The sequence below is a fragment of the Nanorana parkeri genome, unplaced genomic scaffold (assembly GCF_000935625.1).
Source record: "Nanorana parkeri isolate BGI_ZX_2015 unplaced genomic scaffold, ASM93562v1 scaffold49, whole genome shotgun sequence".
Lineage (NCBI taxonomy): Eukaryota > Metazoa > Chordata > Amphibia > Anura > Dicroglossidae > Nanorana > Nanorana parkeri.
Window position 1 is genome coordinate 472,638 of NW_017306317.1, and position 15,154 is coordinate 487,791.

Sequence of the window (15,154 nt, forward strand, 5' to 3'; positions counted from 1 at the left end):
CAGAAGCACTTCTATGTAACTCAATACAACTTTCATGCTGCAGGGTTTGTAGTACACATACATGATTTCTTTGATTACACCTTGATGAAGGGTGTGTGTTTTGGACCCAGAAACATGTTGACTACTTTACGTGAATGGGCCCCTGACCCTAACAAAATAAAGTTGTTTATTTGGTTTGGCACGTCATTTCCTACATTAACTGTGTTCACTGTCGAGTCATGCATACTTAGGAAATCTTTTGGACTGCAGAGGCTGCCTACCGGTCAGCCAGATCACATGTATTCACATCACTTAACTGCTGTTGGATAAGAAACACCAAGAGTATAACCACACAGGTCCAGCACTTTCTTTCCACACATTCAAATATCCATATTGAATTTATATTTATGGCTGGAGCTTCTTTTCAAACATGCAGTCAATATTAATCTGGTCTGCAGACAAACACTTTGTAGAAAATGGTATAATGAAGGAGGCTAACTAATGGTTCATAAAATGTCCTCTAAACTTGAGGCATTTTTTGGATGCCAGTTCCTTTCTCCTAAATAGAATAAGTGATTCTTTCTATAGGTGGAAGATATTTGCTCTCTGACAAGCAAACTGCTTATGTCTAGTGCAGCACAGCGCTGAATAATACAGTAAAAGGGAAGTTGGCTAGGAAATCTTAGAGGTGCCGATGATTTGCCAGTAAGGTAACACAAATGGACTGAGAGTTTCTCCCATAATTCAAAGTGAATCCAAAAAAAAAGTGGCAAACTGCTATATCTCTTTATACTCTGCTGCATTGCTTAACCACAGTATAAATGCAAATGATCAGATAAATTACAGTAATTTGGGAAAGGCTTTTATAGAAGAGTGGAAAGCCAAAGGAACAGAGGTAGGCAATCTTTTACACCTAAATTGGGAGAATTGTATAATTAAGTAGCTCAAAAAAGCTATGCATAAAGAAGAACAAGATTTTCTTCGGAATTTGCAGCAAAGTATACTTATTAGGACCACTTATTCATAGACTGGACTAGAAAGGAATCCTAAAAATACACACATTTTTCTCTTTACATTAAAGGAGAATGCTAGAATGTAGCATGTTGTTTTCAAATCAAACAAAAAAGTGTCAGAAATACCACTTTATGATTGTATACCTTAAGCAAAAGAAGCTGTAAGATGATAAAAGACAAATTACACAGCACAGAACTGTTAGTTATTGGGGGCTATTTACTAAAGGAATAGATACTATTCAGTTAGCAAAGTGAATGTTTACTGAGCTTAGGTCAATCAATCATGTGCTAGGAAAAAAAAGCATTTTTGCTTACATTTCCCTTACACGATTGGTTATTGAGTGCAAACACTGGTTTGCCTTATTTACTAAAATTCCCTTTACTTTCAGCCTCTAACCCATCTTGATTGGCCAGGCCTGGAAGATGCAACGGCTGCTCATGCGTATCCTGGCACCATGGCATGCCCCAAGTGGCCACTGACCTATGCACCTCAGTGTGCACTCTAAAATGCGGATAAGAAGCATTTTTTCCAGCTGAAACATAGAATTTGTCTTCTCCAATAAAAGGCCTTCTTATCAGTTTTTTTTTTAGTAAAATTTTACTATAAAGTGGTACCAACATTCAGCATTTCATACCCTAATTCACTACTAGCAAGTAGTGCAGCATGCCCCAATTTATGAATGTGCCCCAGTGTGGCCAACCACTTACAAATCTCCCCTTATCGCCTCCACTCACTCCTGGCCGCAAAGTGCAGATTCCACAATCTTCCGGGTAGGAAAGGGTGTGTACTAAGGACACAGTGAGGGCAGAGGAGCATGCACACTAGAGGTCACAAGGAGAAGTGCCATGCAATGTGAGACAGTGTGAAGCAGTGTATGCAAGCTGGGACACTGTAAGGAGTAGGAGACACCAAAGCATTGGACAGCGCCACCAAACGCTTAGGGGACAACTTGAAACATATGGAACGAAGAAAATGTATACATCAAGGTAAATCTTCACACCAGCATAGGGGGGGATAAAAAGTAGGCTTTAGTGTCACTTTAAGTTAATTAACCCTATTGTGTTCAAGTCACCCACTCTATTCCTCTGTATAAACAGTTCTAAAGCTATAACAGCAGCTCACCAAAACAAACCATACTGATTTATTGCTACATAAACTGTTAAGTGGAGGTATGAGAATGCACAAAAGATACTATTTTACTGTGTGTGTGTGTGTGTGTGTGTGTGTATACTGTAGGCTTAATGCATTACATGATAACTAAACCCAAAAACAAAAATGTATTATATTGCAGCCTACTGGTCCTTACATGTGCTGGCTACATTCTTTTCTTTTTTCAGCAGGTACAAAATATACCTGTTGATCTTGTCAGAAGTGCAGTTTTGTTTTATTTCCAGTAAGCTGTTTAGAAAGCAGAAATAACCTTATCTTTATTTATTTTTATTATTATTATGATGTAAACTACTTGTCCTATTAATCCACCATTAATGTAGTAATGTAGATGAACAAAGGCATGTTCAGCACTAAACGTACCAGACAGCTTTCCTGTTTTGAAACAGCTTAATACATGTACTTTGTTAATATATTTTTTTTGTATGCAAATTGCACAGCAATGTATGTGGTAAACATTTGCCACATGCAAATTACTTTCATTAACATATACATAAAAATAGTTTTTCTAGTGAAATGAGGCATATTTGTCAACAAAAAGTCAGATAAATGTTCTTGATTTTTGCTGTTCTGTGTGGTAGAGGATGGGGAGTGTGACAGCCACAAAGCCCACAAGTAAATGCCCAGTTTAGAAAACAAAAAGGAGATGTTTGCTTATGGGCAGGGAAAAGCAGCAGACCTGAAGTAGCCAGTAGAAGGTACTAAAGAAAAAGGGAAGAGAGGGTCTAAGGCCTTATTCACACCAAGAGCGGAGCAGGTGCAGAGCAGATCAGTTGCATACCGGATCAAAACTGCGTCCAATGTATTCCAATGGTATTTTTCGCTCCAGTTCACATCGCAGCGTGCAGTTGTAGAGCAGATCCAGAGCAGGTGAAAAAACTGCAGCAGGCCCTATTTTACCTGTTCTGCATCTGCTCTGGAACGCATCAAAAATGCTTCAAAAACGCATGCAAATGCCTGGAACGCACTGAAAGCCCATTTTAAACTTTTTTTTTAACCAAAAAGAGCCCGGAACGCATAAAAAATGCGTCAAAAACGCATCAAAAACGCGTCTAAAAGACTAGCGTGCGTGTGCAGAAACCTGACTGGATCTGCTCTGCATTTGGTGTGAACAAGGCCTTAGACAGCAGAACCCCTGCCAATGGTTACAGATGTACACAGTATGGAAAAAGAAGTACCTGTCCCTTTTCTGCTACTAACCATGGTATCGGGAAAAGTGGAAGAACCACTGGCAGCCATGCTGCCAGAATTAGCAGTAGATGCAACCACAGTCCTGCCATGAAAACCAAAAGCATAATTAGCCACAGCCCTACCACTAGAACTAGCAGCAGAACCAAACAATTAAGAGCCAACAGAAAATATAGAGAGCAACCGAAACATAGGCACAACCACTAGCCTCAGGCCTCAAGCATAACTGTCACCACCCCTAAAACTGCAGTCACAAGCAGAGCCATAAACCCTGCAGCCAGGACCACAAACTTCAATAGAACAAGCAACAAAACCATGTGCCCACCCACTAGGCCATAAACAGAATTATCACCACCTGTGCTAGTATAGCCACAAGCCCAGCACCCAGAAACCTCAATAGTACCACAAATTCCAAGAGAGCAAGCAACAAAACCATGTGCCCATCAACTAGGCCATAAACAGAATTATTACCACTTGTGCCAGTATAGCCACAAGCAGAACCACAAGCCCAGCACCCAGGAACCTCAACAGTACCACAAACTCCAAGAGAACAAGCAACAAAACCATGTGCCCATCCACTAGGACACAAGCAGTACTATCACCAGCCCTGTCACTACTGCCACAAAGAGAACCATAAGCCCAGTACCAAGAAACGCCAGGAGAAGCAGCTCCATTCCTGTTAGCAGGGAGCTACCAGCAAAAACTCCCAAGCCTGGATGCTAATCCCATCACTAACACCTGCCAGCACCAGTGCTGTTATTTTATCTGAGTCTGAGCAGTACTCCACATTTTCTCTTCTGGAGCCTGTCAATCCAAAATATATTGGTGGCACAGATATGTGAAATTTTCTGAGATAGAATATGTAGTCTGCATGCAGAAAATTGTCCTTTTTTTCTTAAAAATTATTTAGATGGCTGTCAGCTAAGACAGCAATGGCAAGAAATGTTTATTGGGAAAAAATAGCAGACGCTGTGAATGCCTTCAGCAGATATGAAACACTGCAAGAAGCTACACCATGAGTGTCAAGAAATAGCTCAGTGTGAAAAGGATGTAAAAGCTAATTTACGTTGACATGATTTGATTTGTCCATTTACATGGCTGGGTTAAGGGTCTGCATCTCTTTCTTTAGTGTGAGTGTCTACTTTCCCCCAGCATCTCGCCATAATTACAAGTATGAACAGCATACTTTAGCACACACATTATGGCATATTACACACGGTGCCCTTCTCTGTCGATACAACCTCTGCCCCCCTCCCCCCCCCCCCTGTTGCTGCTGGTCATTTTCCTGGCCCAGAGCCTTCAGTGATCTTGATTGGCTGGCCTAGAATGGTATAACTCATGTGCGTGCCCAATGGATTTATTTCACCCTGCCACCCTTGGAATGCTAAGATTGTACACTAAGCTGGGCATGTGTGGTTCAGTGTACACATACGAAAAAAAATACTAGCAGGTAGGAATAAAAAGCTACCTGCTAGCATGCATTCTTGAACAAAATGTGTATAAATATGATAAATCCACATTTAATGTCATTCTGTACCACATGTGAGCCTTCATCTGTGAAAATACCACTCACCAGATTGTATGACCGCCAAAATATAGCCAGGTCATATCAAGTAAATAATCCCCTTTAAGACATATCCCTCAATTCAGAGAAAGCTTCTCTGTAGTCCTATGCATTGCTAAAAGATTTTTAACTTAGCGATGTTGCAACTCAGGATAGACTCAAAAGTCTCCAAACAGTGTAACCCTGTTTTATTAAAATAAAAAATGTATACTAAAAAGGACAAACTCACACTTCCAGAGTGCTCCGGCAGTACTAACTTAAATCAGTGTATGTGTGAATAAGAACCTTGATACCACCAGTATAGAAGATACCTGCCTCCTTAGTAGCAGTATGCCAGCTGCCAGCATGCAGCATAGCGTACAGCATGGCATAGTTAAGGACTGGTTTACTAGTTTCATCATAAGACTTTGGACAATGTGCAGTGTGATGGTGTAGACCAGGGGTGCCCACAATTTTTGTGTTAAGATCTACTTTTCAAATGACGAGCTGTCTCTCTTTGCTCATCCTCCTGGCTGTCTCTCCTCTCTCTCCTGGCTGTCTCTCCTTGCTCTGTCTAAAGTCGCTGCTCTGCAATATTACAGAACACCGGGAAGCTAGACCTCGTACTTCTCCTCCTTTCGTGCTCAGCCCTCCATCCTAAAGTCACTGCTGTCATGCTGTCGGCCTATGCCTTCATGTGTCATACGTAGCAGACGGGGAGGGGCTAAACAGACCATAGAAGGGTTCTCGGGATAGTGAGCCGACTTACAATAGTGATCTACCAGCATCAGCTTTGTGAGCTACTGGTAGATATCTTGAGGTCATATAATTTGGCAAGTGGTGTTTTCATAGATGAAAGGCCCCATGAGGTGCAGAGTGACACAGAGTGTGGATTGGAGGATATTTTATATTCATACACATTCCACATTTTTTACGGGCATTTGGACTTCTTGGATTGTTTTCAGTAATTTAGGGGCACATTCTATATGTCATTTATTATGATTCATATGTATGTATTGTTTTTTTTTACTGAGGATTGATTTTGAACTCTGTTTGTTCATCATTGCTTTATATTGATTTATTTAAAGAAGAACTCCAGGATCCTCTTATCTTTGCATTTGCAGGTCCCTCTCTGTAAGCTCTATTGAACCTTAGTGAAAGTTTAAATCCTAATGTCTTACTTTTCCTGTAATTATGAGCCAGGAACGTCATCAAGTTCCTCCTAAAACAGTGCTCTTTCCTGCCACTGGGAGGAGGATTATCTAGTTTGCTGCATGTAACAGCCGTGCAGTGAAACAGAACTACATTTCCCATCAGGTGAAGGGAAATGCAGGAAACTGGAAGGAGGGGAAGGTACAATTAACCTAGTGCTCATTGATATGAGCCTGCATGTCTGCCAATCACAGGTGAGGGGATGTGACAAACCAGGAGACTCTGGGCGTGTAAGTTTCAATGTAAGGTCATAGTAGGCGTGACAGACCAGGAGTCTCCAGTACTGTCAATCAAAACACACATTTATAGGTGGGTGGTTCAGATGGGGAGTACAGATCCGCCCACTATGGTGAGCAGGAATATGATTATGTTACCACTTACTGTAAAGAACTACACAGGGGAAGTTACTAGACTGGTGGCCGGGGACTGGACAGCACAGTGGCCACCGGCGTAACAAAACGGTTGTAAGGGTGACAGCAGCATCGACAGAGGGCAGATTGCTATGAGTTTCTCAAAAACATATCAATGCAGGTATGCAAAAACAATTTCTGTAAAGACACAAAAGCAACTTTATAGAATTTTAACAAATTCTGTCTGAAGTTGAATTAAAATTGTAAGTCAAGCGCTGCCTACACTGTTTACATATACAGGTGAAACTCGAATAATTAGAATATCGTGCAAAAGTAATTGCAGTAAGTGCTGCAAAAGGGGCCCAAACCAAGTACTGAGTACATATGCATGCTTGTACTTTTCAGAGGTCTTGAAACTTTGCACGATATTCTAATTATTCGAGTTTCACCTGTATTTTACATATATTACATATAGAGGTATACAGCTGACACAGGCATATCTCCCAACTGTCACTCATTTTAAGGAGATTAAATGTTTTGTTGTGTATTAGATTGTGCTGCCACAGACCTTAATGAGGGAAAATATTTTTTGCTTTTTGATGGCGTAGCTAGCACAGATAGGAAGCCTTTAAACACACTTTGGCATCTGGACCACCTCTCTGTGAACTCTACTCTTAAAAATGACACCTAAAATTGGTGGAGGTATACAAAGTGGAAATTGCTGTGCTGATCTGTGCTGAAACGTTTTCTTGTCATGAACTGTATGTACATTATGCTAAGCTGCCATTGAGTTGAGAACTGTGAAAAGTGTACGTCAGCAGTATATTTTAAGTAAAATGTTGCAAAATTAACAAATAAAGACCCCCACATAGGAGACCAACACAACACAAAGAAACAGACTTTAAATACATTTTTGCTCTTTTATAAGTGTACACAGAACATAAGGTTCAATGATTTCACAGGACAGCCCCTAGGCACTATATCCAGATGGAATAAAAGACAGGTAATCAATATAGGAGATAACCACAACATGAGGCACAACCAGAGGCCAGGAAAGGCCACAGAGGGCCACATAGAGTACTGATATTAAAACAAGGCAAGTAGCCACGTAAATAAACCAAGGACAGGTATTGCTGTATATCAGAAAGAAGTGGGGAAACCCCCCTTTGAGTCACATGGGAATAACCGAGCCTTGAGACAACAGCATCAGAGCATACAAGCCATAGGGACCAGACCTTCATGAATTTGTTGGGACATCCTCTACTCTTGTAGGTCAGCCACAGAGGCAGCACATCATTCACCAACAGTTCATAGCAGGTGGGGTAGGATAGCTGCACCACAACAGTATAGCTTTACAAGCCTAAAATAAAGTCTCAATAAGATCCTAGTAGCATTCTGCGGGGCAAAGGAGTCTACTAAACCAAGGAGACATACCCCCAGATGCAAGTGAACAGTAAGGGCCAACACAGAGAAGATGTAATCCAAAACCAGTCCATTATTGTTAGATGTGAATACAGTTTCAGATAATGTGCATGAAACCAACAGATGGCCAGAGGCACCTCCAACACTAAGAGGAGGATGAAGAGGACATGTTTCCAAGTTTTGCTGGAGTAATGTGGATCTGGTGCACTATTTTATATTAAAGTTTGTCTTTGCCAAGAACAGGTTCTGAAATGGGTAGTCCCACACTTTCTCCCAGTCCCCTTCATCCAGGTCAGTAATGTCCGCAGTCCATCACATCCTACATTTATTCATAACCAAGGGCACCCCAAGCTACAAGGCATGATAAAGTCTGGAATGGGTTTTGTTAAGTCAGCATCTCAGATTAGGTAGGTCAAGTCTAAAGGATTTCAGCCTGGAAAGATGCAAGTCAGACTGAGTTGTAGAAGCATGTTGTAGGTAACTGAATTGGTACCAATTAGAGAGTTAGTATCTATCTTTGATGGGCTAAAAGGAGAGGAAAAAGGCGAGCCAATGTTTTAACTCCTCTAAAGACCCATATGACTGAATACAGGATCTGCATGAACTGTGGGAGCCCTGGATTGTTTCACAGAGAAGTATGGGGGAACTATTCTTATTTTAGGGAATGAAGCATTCTATGAACTTGAGTCAAATCTTTGAGAACCACCTTCATAGAGTGGGTGAGCCTGAGGCTTCTGCAGATCAAATGCTGCAGGGCTTCGTAGGAGCCCAGACAGGCCACCTCAACCACTACTTCTGCATTGTCCTTGTCTATGTTAAGCCACTTCTGGGCATTGGACAATTGACCTGCCAGTCAATATTTGTAAACATCTGGGAAGGCAAGTCTTCCTGTGACAGTAGCTTTGTGTAGAGTTGTGAGGATAACATAGGTATTCACAAAAGGGTGAAGAGTCTGGAGAAGGCAAGAGAAGTTAGCAATCTAGGTCAAAGTAGCTGATTTGGAAAAATTCTCCAATTCAGCTCATTTTGTCATCAGCTATGTTGTCCTAGATTGTTCACTTATCTTGCCTTCTCCAAACTCTTCACCCTTTTGTGAATAACCCTGTAAGTTTGGGGGTGGAATGGATCTAAAGAAAGCAGGATATCAGATTATCCAACTATTTGGAAAAGGATAGGGGGACCCAGAAAGGGGGATTTCCAAAAGAAGGATTTTATTTGGAGGAGTTTAATTTTGAAGATATTCATTTTACCTGCTATGAAACCAACTTAATGTGCTGATCTTGAATCCAGCCAGGCTGGAGTCTACAGATAGGGCAGGATGCTTCCAAACCCACGTTACATTGAAGTTCTATTGTGCAAGAGACCTGGCTGCATTGGTGGTATCAAGCTGGGAATTCAAGCTGGGAAATCCCCAAACGGGAGGAGTCTGTGTGGGTGGTATAACAGGACCATGTCAAAATTAGTGTTTAAAATTAAACAATCCAACAATTGCACATTGAAAGCCAAACATTTGCTGTAGTTTCAGAATAAGTAGGAGATCACTTTTAGAATCCTTGCCTGGGAGGGGTGGGGAGCAGATATGTAGATTTCTGGATAAATCCAAGGAACAAACTAAGGATTCCAAACAACTGAACCAAAGGAAGGACAGACAGTAGGAGGGAGGGGGGAGTTTTGCATCTCAGGCTCTGCATCTCTGCAGTTCAACATGCAAACTAAAAAGGGTCTGTGAGCCATCCGAAGAAGTCTTTTAAAGCAGGATGTAGTGTGCTCTTTACACTGTCTAGGCCAAAGACACAGTCTTCAACCACACAGTTCACTGCTGTCTATGCTCTAAATCTGTAGCATTCAGGACTTAATAAATTGCTGCAAGTTAATGCTGCTCAGCAACACACAGACCCTTTGCGTCCAGGGGAGAGCTGTGGATGAGATTTACCTGCCACCTAGTTTTATAAAATACCCTTTATAAAAATAGACCCTTTCCCTACCTGGGGCATAATTTACATTTTCTCTGCAGGTCTACTGGTCTATGCTGACCCAAAATGTCTCATACATAGCCAGGAGGCTGAATGTTTTGTTGTGTATTGGTCTGCGATGACACAAACTTCTGTGAGGGAAACTCTTTTTACTTTGTGTTTGATGCCACAGTGACACACAAACACAGACAGGCCCCTAAATGCACTTTGGCACTGCAAGCTCTACATTTGAAGCTGACCCCTACACAATGTTGACAGAAATAATGCCTTGGAAAAACACTGTTGAGATCCACCCCATTGGCTGATTGACAGCGGGCTTTGCCTTTCTAGAGGCAGAGCCAGCTGTGCTCGCCCCCTCCCTCATCCATTCGTCCAGTCAGCGCTGGAGGATCGGAGAGGGGAGGGGGGAATCCCTGCGGGGAGAGCTGACTGACAGTCACCTCTCTCCGCAGGAAGATGATCGGGAAGTCAGTGGTCAGCGGTGTGTGTTTGCTGACTTCCCGATCAATAGAGCCGACCTGTGACAGCATCATTGACACAGGTCAGTTTGAATTATGGGGATGAGTGTTTTTCAATCACTCAATAATTCTTCTTTAAAGGTATGCTAATTGCATTTGCTGATTCCTAATAACTCTGCTTTTTCCCACCACCAATTATTCATATTAGAGCCTAAAAATAATTGGTATCTTCTGCCTTTTACAAAGCCATTGACCATATAGCCAAACAAGTTTTTAATCCTTTTTATTAAACAAAATAATATAGTTATAACAATTGAATTTTTATTAATTTTACTTCCCAATCTTTTTTAATTCTCCAAGTGTCCATTCCACCTTTATTTGTTCATTCCAGTTTTATCATTGCCACAAATCACACACTCCCCACTGCTCCCGTATCCTACATTGCTATAGGGTTTAAGCTGCAATCATAACAACAGAGCTACGGCACCATTCTCCACACCCTGTAGCTCCACCCACCTGTCATTTTTTAAACCCGGCCGACCTCCGCCAAAACAATCCGTTCCACGCCACATACATCACTATCTGTGGCTACAACCAAACAGTCCCCACCACTCACCAACATTTCCCCTCATTGCCACACACATAGCTGGTATGCAACACCTGCCCGAGCCATCAAAACACAGCGGCATTCCTTTCCCCAACCCTTCACCCTTGAAACTCCACACACCTGTCTTTTTTAAACCCAGCGCTTCTCCCGCCAATGTTATCCACTTATCCTTTTTGAGCTTGAGAAAGAGGATCTCCTCGAAACGCGTTGCTCCCCCACTACTGAACATTTCTAATCCAACCCCATCCAGTGCACGTCCTTTCTCGGCCGCTTGCCACCCCTTCACTATCACTTTCAAAACTATCGCTGTAAAGACCTGAGGCACACAATTCACACAGCCTTTTGACAAGTGCCCGAACCACCTCCATTGCCTCACCACTAGCCCTCTGGCACACACAGCCCCTTGGTCCCGATCTGCCCACCGTTTCACTTCAACCCCAGTCTCACTTACACGCCAGACATTTCAACTTCCAGCAGCCATGTCCAGACCATAGGACCCGTCCAACTTTGTCCTCACTCCCCTCTCCCCCCACCAAAACCACATCTGGTGGCCTCCAAAAAACCTCAGTATCACACACCACTCCTTGCATCACCAGATCCTCCATTGTGACCGCCCCGCGCCCGGAACCCGGGCATTACAAGTAAGTTCCCTATTTTTTGTTCACTTTTTTAGAATCTCACAGAGACGGTCTGTCTCAAAATCATTTATACATTTGGATTGCGCTCTTATTGCTCCATTACCACGTTCACAGGTTCCTCCTCCTGTTTTTAGAGCAGCACTCCACACTGACCAAATTCACACTTGCTCCACGCCTTCACGAGAGCGTGGAGCACGTGCTTTTTTTCTTTGTTGCCTTTTACAAAATGCTATTTGCTTAGTTGTTTTGCTGCCTTGATAGCTTCAGTACACCTGATGTAAAATGTAGTTGCTCATTTTCCCCCTAAAAATGTTAATGTTTGAACATATAATTCAGACCTTATGTTCCAATTCCATGGGTCCTACCTGAAAAGCAGGTTAATATTTGAGTTGGCAGGCAAGTTGTTTTGTAGCATTCCATATGCCACAATCTGCTACATCCTTGAGTACTCATTGAAGTCAGATCAGTTACATAATGCAGGGTAATTAAAGAGTATCATTTGTAACAAGGCAATGGTTTTTAAAGGTGGATCGTGAGAATACACAAAGATGTCATCCTATGAAGAATGTTCAAAAGGAAAATGTTAAGGCTACAATTTATAATGCTATACATGGATGTAGCTATGTTAGCATAAAATTTGGCAAGAAGAATGGATTTGCAGAAAAGCGTGTTTAAACATATTTCTGCTGCATTTAAATACATAATTCAAATAAAGAAAGCTAGATAAACTTAAGTCATATTATCGAGTTTCTTAACTAGCTGTGTGCACATTTCAAAGACTGGCTATGTAAATGTGTTGCAGTGCTGTCAGAGATTGATCAGTTTAAAATGTTCCCCCACGTTTGTTCCTAATATTTAACTCATGTCTATGCATTGGCTATTAACAATGTTATTAACATGCATTTTTAAAGCAAAATTACTGAGCCTTTTTAGATACAGATTATTTTGTATGTGTTACCACAGTTTAAATAAATAGTGATGTTCTAATTTAAAAGAAAATACATGAGTATTTAGAAATAACATTTGTTTCTTTATTGAAAGGTCCTGGTCTGTGCAGGTCCAAAATACAAAAAACACCATACACAGAACCATGTCTTATTTAGCCAGGTATCTAATTTAGATAAAAGGTCTTTATATTCTCACAAACTGTGGTAGCACTGGAAAAATCTTTTTTAGATTTGTTTTTGTTTTTTAAAGATATTCACACACGAATAGATACAAAATACAAGTATTGCTTACTTACAAAAAATGCTTGCTTGCTGAGAATATAATCAACTGAAAAAGCAACAGAATTGGGCACCAATTTATAGAGAAGCAGACCCTAAGTCAGTCTTCATATGTGACTGTTAATTTGCCCTTTAAAAGAGGCATGGACTCATGTGCATGCACAAGGATATTGGAAGGAAGTTTGAAGTGCACAATGACCCAGAGCAAGTCAAAAGAGATGAAGTGGAAGTAGCAGCAGTAGACAGGCAGAAGGACCCATAGGAAGATGCAGGAAAGGAACCATTGGCTAATGTTTGGGTCCTCCTTAACATCTTGTCTTGAATTGTATTGTAATTGTAATGTCTTCCTTAAATTGTAAAGTGCTGCACAAACTGTTGGCGCTATATAAATCCTGAATACTAATAATTTTTGATTGTGGTGTTTATTAGTTCTATTTCAGGTATAATATAAATGGAAAAAAAAGATTACTTTTTTTTTAATAACAGACACTATGTTCAGCCTTTTGGCCTGACACTGTACATAGCAGTGTGGCATATAGATATATCACAGCTGTTTAGGAAGCATCCATTATATAACATTTTAAACCAACATTAGACCAAATGATAAAGACACAGAGACTAGCTAGAATTCAAATTCAGAGAAAACCATACTTTATATAAATGTATATTTTCACACTTCAGTACTCCCAATTTCTGCAATGTTCCATTCTACAAAAGCAGCAAGTATGATAAACGTTAGTATTCCGGTAATGCATGGCATAGCTAGATTATTGGTCCTGATATACTTGCAAAAACATGGGGGATGGAAGTAGTACCTCCAAATTATGCTTTGAGATATTTTAAAGTACTTTTAAAACTTCTTTCCAGTAGAATAGCTTAACTCTAAACAAACTGGTAAAAACAGTTAATCACCCATACAGACCACAGCTCAACGATAAGGTCCAAGACCCACCTGAGTGTGAGACAGCACAATAAAGGCCCATCGGAACATAGATGAGGTTATCACTCTTTTTTTCATGATGCTAGACTGACAGAACTATACAAAGCAATAGAGCCCTCAGTGGCTCACACAGCCAGGGCCGGATTTACTCCCTCTGCCGCCCCAAGGCCAGGTTCCACAATACGCCCCCCCCCATGCCACCAACTCCCCTCCCCATCAATTGAAAATGACAACCAGATGGCGGGGAGGGGGGGCGCGCGTATTGTGGAACCTGGCCTTGGGGCAAATCCGGGCCTGCACACAGCTGATCCTCCCACTCCCAGAGTGACTGTTGCTGTACAGGGAATTGCATGGGACTAATACAAGCCAAACTTGTGTACTTATGCTAGTTGCCATATGTGATTATACTGTATGCTGTATATATATAATGTTTTTTGTTTTTTTTAAAGAACACATACAGTAGCTAGAAATTACTGTGCTTTTTTTCGTTACAATGGCCTGTTATTCAGATTTACTGATTTAGTTGCTAAATTCACAATCTGTTCTTGTAAGGTGAAGGACCTGCGCATGTGAAAATTTTGAACTTTATTCTACCAAAAGTCTCAGGTTAACAAAACAGACAAATGCATTAGTTGAAAAAAAAGCACAACATTGTACAAAGAGAACAAAGCATTGAATGAGTGATTATATTAAAAGTGCTTACATGCATCAAGGCCTTTATATTATTAAGAGTTTCAAGTTAAAGTCCATGGTTAAGCCAGAAAATCCAATTAAAGGACTTTCATTATTTCATATGTTAATAGATGATCTGTATGCTAGGCATCCTTGGTTAACATCTTACAAGATAATTCAAGAAAAGGGGGGGGGGGGGGGGGCTGGAAGTCATTTTTTTAAAATTATACTTATATTACTGTTATAACAGGCAATTAGCAACATTCTCCTGGTGGTGTAATAAGTGATTTTTCAGCCTTTGTAGATTGTTTAAAGTTTATTAAGTGAGACAATGGAAATTGTGTTAAGTCACAAACATAGGCAATTCAAACTTGGCATAAAATAAAATAAAAAAGCACATAAGCATAGGTTACCAATGTAAAAATGATCAGACAGTCCCTGTTCTTGAGTTTGCTTATTGGTAATTTATTGTGTGAATTTTATAGGTAACGTTGAAATTTGCATGTAATTGGGATGTATAGGATTGGATTAAATCCAACACATACTGGCATAAAGCTAAAAGATAACATCCTTATCCCCCTCACATGTCACATGTCTGAAATGTTATCATCATCCTTTTTATCAGTAGATTTAGCCTGGCTTAGCTCATTGCCTTATATCTCCATAGCTACAGGTTATTTATATACATATTTGAGATATTTTATGGTGCTCTGAAGTCATAACTAACACTTCTAGAGTAGTTGAGTACAAAAAGGCCCATTGGAA

The 15,154-nt window shown here is 40.7% G+C and overlaps 1 protein-coding gene across 3 annotated transcripts in view; it reads left to right on the top strand.

Moving 5' to 3' along the window:
- Window positions 1-15,154, top strand: part of LOC108802189 (cadherin-6-like) — a 203,350-nt gene that overhangs the window by 90,896 nt on the left and 97,300 nt on the right. The gene's annotated exons all lie outside the window — the stretch shown is intronic.